Source organism: Colobus angolensis, unplaced genomic scaffold (genome assembly GCF_000951035.1).
Source record: "Colobus angolensis palliatus isolate OR3802 unplaced genomic scaffold, Cang.pa_1.0 Scaffold275, whole genome shotgun sequence".
Taxonomy (NCBI): Eukaryota; Metazoa; Chordata; class Mammalia; order Primates; family Cercopithecidae; genus Colobus; species Colobus angolensis.
Genome location: NW_012115988.1, coordinates 1,355,616 through 1,360,937, shown reverse-complemented (window position 1 = coordinate 1,360,937; position 5,322 = coordinate 1,355,616). Strand labels below are relative to the sequence as shown.

The 5,322-nt window shown below is 37.4% G+C and overlaps 1 pseudogene; it reads right to left on the bottom strand.

Moving 5' to 3' along the window:
• Positions 1 to 482: 482 nt before the first annotated feature.
• The window catches only part of LOC105516132, a 14,973-nt pseudogene continuing 10,133 nt past the window's right edge, over positions 483 to 5,322 (bottom strand).

Genomic DNA, 5,322 nt, shown 5'->3' with positions numbered 1-5,322 from the left:
TCCCTTCTCAGTTGCATCTCAAAAGCTAACATTTTTTGTGAGAAATTCTCCCAAAGTAGAATTCACTTTGTCATATGACTTTACTGATTTATTTATCTTTGCTTCACTCAATCACATGGCAGATGTCATGTATTTTACTTAAGAATATTTGTGCATATAAACCTGTTCCCACTTAGGCAGATACCTTAAACACAGGATTAGTGCATTCTCATCTTGGTATTTCTGGAGACACTTAACACAGTGCTTTACTTATCAACAACTACTTTTTTAATTATTGTGAACCAATCAAATCAATCTAAACTCTCTAGAAATTATATATAAAGGTTTCTTTCAAACTACTTCTTTCCAAATTCTGTATTTTTGCCATCACTATTTAGAATCTAGTCTTGTCTGTTAAGTTTTGAAAGCCTATCTAATTTTTTTTTTCCAGTGGAAAATAACTTTTATTGAGACCCCATCAGCTGCAAAATCTGTTCCTGGCATTAAGCTCCTTCTTGCTTTGCAATCTGGTCTTTTTTAGCGGTTCCATGAACACTTTCTTCTCCTCAATGGTCTGGAAGTGGCCACGGCCAAACCTGGAAACAGTGTTGATGAACTTAAGGTCAGTCTTCTCCAGAGCAGGACGCTTGGTCGCACCATCAAAGGTTTGCGGAGGTGAGCACTCACTTCTTGATTCCCACCACACAGCCTTTCAGCATGACAAAGTCATTGGTCACTTCATTATAGCCAGAGGGTTGATGCCCTTGTCAGACAAGTCATCATCAGTGGAGGCATTGTTCTTGATCCATTTTTCATCCTTCATAAGGTATCCCTGGCCAATTTTATAGATCTTCTTGCTATTCTCTTGCAGTGATGGTAGCCTTTCTGCCCAGCACATGCCACAGAGAAGGCCACACAGACAGGATGCTATGTCCCAATACAAGCAGCCTTACACAGCCTTTGGTGGGTCTTATGGGGCAGCTTCCTTGTGTGCCAATGACTGGTGACCCCTTTTGTAGCTTTTACACTTGGTCACCTCAATGACATCAATTACCCTGTCCTTCCCAAACAATTGGTTCACAGGTACCTGCTGCTCTAGCCTCTCCAGGGCCCAGTCCAGTTTCTCAGCCACAGTGCCTCAGTTTGCCTGGATCTCCATCAGGGGTGCCTTCTTCTGGCACAGGGGAAGCAGGCACATCTGAGTATGGGCAATGACAGAGATGACTTGGCAGTACATTTTCATGCTGTTGAATTCCTTCTCCAGCTGCTTGTTGCCATCCTCATTCTGCCATTTCTTACAGTAGTTGGTAAAGGTCATCTTTATAGATTATGCCAGTCTTTATAGAAGCACCTTTGCACTCATTGCTGATGTGCTCAGCAAAGACAGTCTTGAAGGTCTGGAGGCCTTGAGGGGTTTGCATACAGCCACAATGCCCACAACTACCATGGTCAGTGTCTCCACAATGGTCACAGCCTCTACCACTTCCTTCTTGTTCACCTTGGATCTTGGGCTGTCAGCTTTTCACATGATGTAGGCCATGCCAGCCTTGTATCCCAGGAAGGCTGTGAGGTGGAATGGCTTGAAAGGTTCATCCTTAGGGAAGCTCTTCACCTTCCCATTAAGCCTGCTGCTGTGCTTCCAAGGCAGGAAGCCTAGAGACCTGTGCCAGGGAACAGTGAACTTCCAGTGAGACAGCACACTGTCACATCCCGCTGGCCATAATTGTAAATCATAATTATATCATCTGTCTCGATTAATTTTGTCAGTTGTAGATATAACTGACAAAATACAAATACATGGTTTATTTTATTTCTCAGAGCACTAATTTTTTATTGCTCTCCTGGCATCTAAATATACTGATGTAAGCTTCCAGTTGCTTTTTGGGATTATAAAATCCTAGAAAATAGATGCCATATCTATCTAATTAAATTTGCCTATATTCTTGCATAGAATTTTGCTTATTGATTGCTTCATTTTGATGTTTGTTGCCACTTGCAGTACCTATTTGCAGAGAAAATCCATACATGCAAGTGGATCTGGGAGGCTTACATCGCTCTTCAATATTAAAACTATATTCTGGTTGAACTACTCTTCCATTTATTTAAACATTAATAGATGTTTTGAATCGAGTTGGCCAAAAGTAACCCTAGATTCTTTCACTGGAGATTTAAATCTTCCTTGATGTGATTCACAGACATTCTTTATGTATTGCTTCTTAACCTGTTGCACACCTAAATAACAGTACTATTATCTTTCTCAAATTTTATGATTTTCTATGTATGGATTATAAGGAGAACTCACTAAGCTGATGTTTATTTTTGCAGAGAGATCGTATGGACTCTAAATGATCACCAAATTCTCTTAAAAATTCTTTCAAACTATGAAAGAATATAGTTTAAAGGAACCCAAGATATCTTTTATAAATGTGTTTATTAATTCAGGCCACATATTTTGAATACATTTTAACTTTGAGGTATCAAACAATAGTTTCATTTTCTTCTGAATGAAGATACCTAAAAACCACAGTCAAATATATGATGAGCTTTTATTTCTAAAGTGTTTGCTGAACTATGACACTCACGAGTATACCAAATTTTCTTAATTAGAGTGAATAAACAAAGTTTGAACATAAATAATTTCCAAATATTGACACCCATTGTTATATTTCTCAAATTCAAAACAAAAGTATGTCAGGAATTAAAGTTCAATAAATAATATCTAATCATTAGTTATTGAATGTTTAAAATCATATGATTCCACACATTTTGTTATTCATGTCTACTAACTTTAGATTTTAAAGTTTAAAATAGAAAATGTAATCTTACTTTCTTTAAGCTTTAATTAAGGACAGAATATTCAGAAGTGTCTAACACCTGCTTTATAATAAGTACCGCATTATTTCAAATGCCAGATGGACCAATTAAAATATTCTTTCAGATGATGTAAAATCTTATGATGTAGGTTGTTTTTTTAATCCAAATTTAAATATGCACTATAAGAATGTAAAATTATCTAAGTACATGTTAACGAAATAACTTCATTTTTACCATGAAGGGAATGCAAAGGACTAAATCTTTTTTTTTTTTTCCACTCCTCTATGATGACCTCCCCATTCTTATCTTTTAATTTCACTAATGCTTTACTACCTGAGTTCTTGTTTCCCCATGATTATTACTGCTAGAAACAGCTAATATTTTACATGGAAAATGAACACCCTAAAACAAAGAGAATTACAGGCTTTTAATCTACAATTAACCAGAAATTAAAATTGATTAAAGATAAAAGGTATAGAGAAATATAGACAAAAATTTATGTATACTTTATAAAACCTATAACTTCAGCCAGCTCATATGTTTATACTAATTAGTTATCATTCATTTCATTCATGTAGTAGGAACCCTATTGGTAGCTCCCATCAAGATCATCCATCTAGTACATATTTTCCACACCCCAAAGGTGTAAGTTTGGTGGAACTTCCTCAAAAGCATTATTCACAGTCCCTAACACCTTTTTTATACCCATTATTTGTAAATAGCTGATTATGCATAAAGTGATTGGGTTCCCTATATCTGCTCACTGATTCAGAAAATAATTTCACAATTTTATTATCATCAGGCAAAGATAATAGCTTTATCCTCTGTTTTGGTGATTTGTTTATATCTAGTTCATAACATTTAGTGCCTTCCTTTCCATTTTCTTGTTATACACCTTTCTTCTCCAATAACCTCTAAAATCCTCTGGGGTTGAGGCCTGGTATCATCCATCTTGTATCTCTGATGCCTGGCACCATGCCTAGAACACTAAATGTTTCCAAGCATGTGGCTGTGGGCTATGGCATATGTGGCTATTAGTCTCATCAGCATGTAAGGTTCCCATCTTTTCATACCGACAAATACAATTACCAGCATCACTGGGGGGCAACCTCAGTATGGAGCAACCAGAGCTACTGCCTAAGCCCATGGCTTGGGGAAATTCACACTACTATTCAGCAGTGACCCAGAAAGACCAAATATTGGTTGATTCATGTTTAAACAAAGCCTTTTGACTTCTGTATACAACAGAAGCAGCCTGTCAGATGAGATGTTATCATGTTAACACAGCACTGTGTAGCCCTGTGTTCTGTTTCTTCTTTCTACACAAAACTTTTCATTGAGGTTCTTTAAACACACACTGTTTGCCTTTATTTGGTTTGAATACATCTATCCACCTATATATTCAAGACAACCTGAGATCACAACCTGAGGGCTATAAATATCATGTTTGTAGACTCATAGGTATCTAAGTTCATCTTGAAAGCATCCCGTATGTTTTAAAGTCTTTGAAGTCTGGAGAGCTTGGGAGACTACAGTTGAACAATTGTTCATAGCCTTCCTGATATTAGGAACACAATGGTCAAATCTTATGTCTAACAGTCTAAAGCTACAGCCAAATAGGATGCTCAATGACACATTTTGTTACAGGAGCCAGTAATCTCCCAACAAGATGGGAGAAAAGGAGATCAGTTTTTAAGTGAGATTTTAATCAGGAAGTTAGCTTTCCCAACGAAAGATTCAGGACAGATTGGAGAATGCACAGTGCAGTTGACAGACCATAACACTGAGTTCTAATAAGAGAGAAAAGAAGAAACTCCATTTTCTTCTAAATATAGAGACAAATAATTCTGAATAATAGTAAGTCAATCAGACAGGAAGAATTTTTCTATCAGTTGGAAATAAGAAAGGGATATGTGCCAAAACATGGATAAAATTTTGGGACTCAGAATGAACACTAAGAAACTGTATAAACAAAAATAAACTTTGCATAAAATAAGTGTGTGTGTGTGTGTGTGTGTGTGTGTGAGAGAGAGAGAGAGAGAGAGAGACAGAGAGGGAGAGAATGCCAGAATATCACTTGGTATATACTTGTTCCCACAGAAATAGAAGAGCAATATGAACCAGGTAAGAATAAAGACTACTTATTTAAAAACATTTCAAGAGTTCATTAGTGTTGAGGCATAGAAATTTATATATCATTTATCATTAAGAGTGTAGGCCAGGTGCGGTGGGTCATGCCTGTAATCCCAGCACTTTGGGAGGCCGAGGCAGGTGGATCATGAGGTCAGAAAATTGATACCATCCTGGCTAATACAGTGAAACCCGGTCTCTACTAAAAGTACAAAAAAAAAATAGCTGTGTGTGGTGGCACGTACCTGTAGTTCCAGCTACTTGGGAGACTGAGGCAGGATAATCACTTGAACCCAGGAGGTGGAGGTTGCAGTGAGCAGAGATTGCCCCACTGCACTCCAGCCTGGGTGACAGAGCAAGATGAAAAAAGAAAGAAAGGAAGGAAGGAAGGAAGGAAGG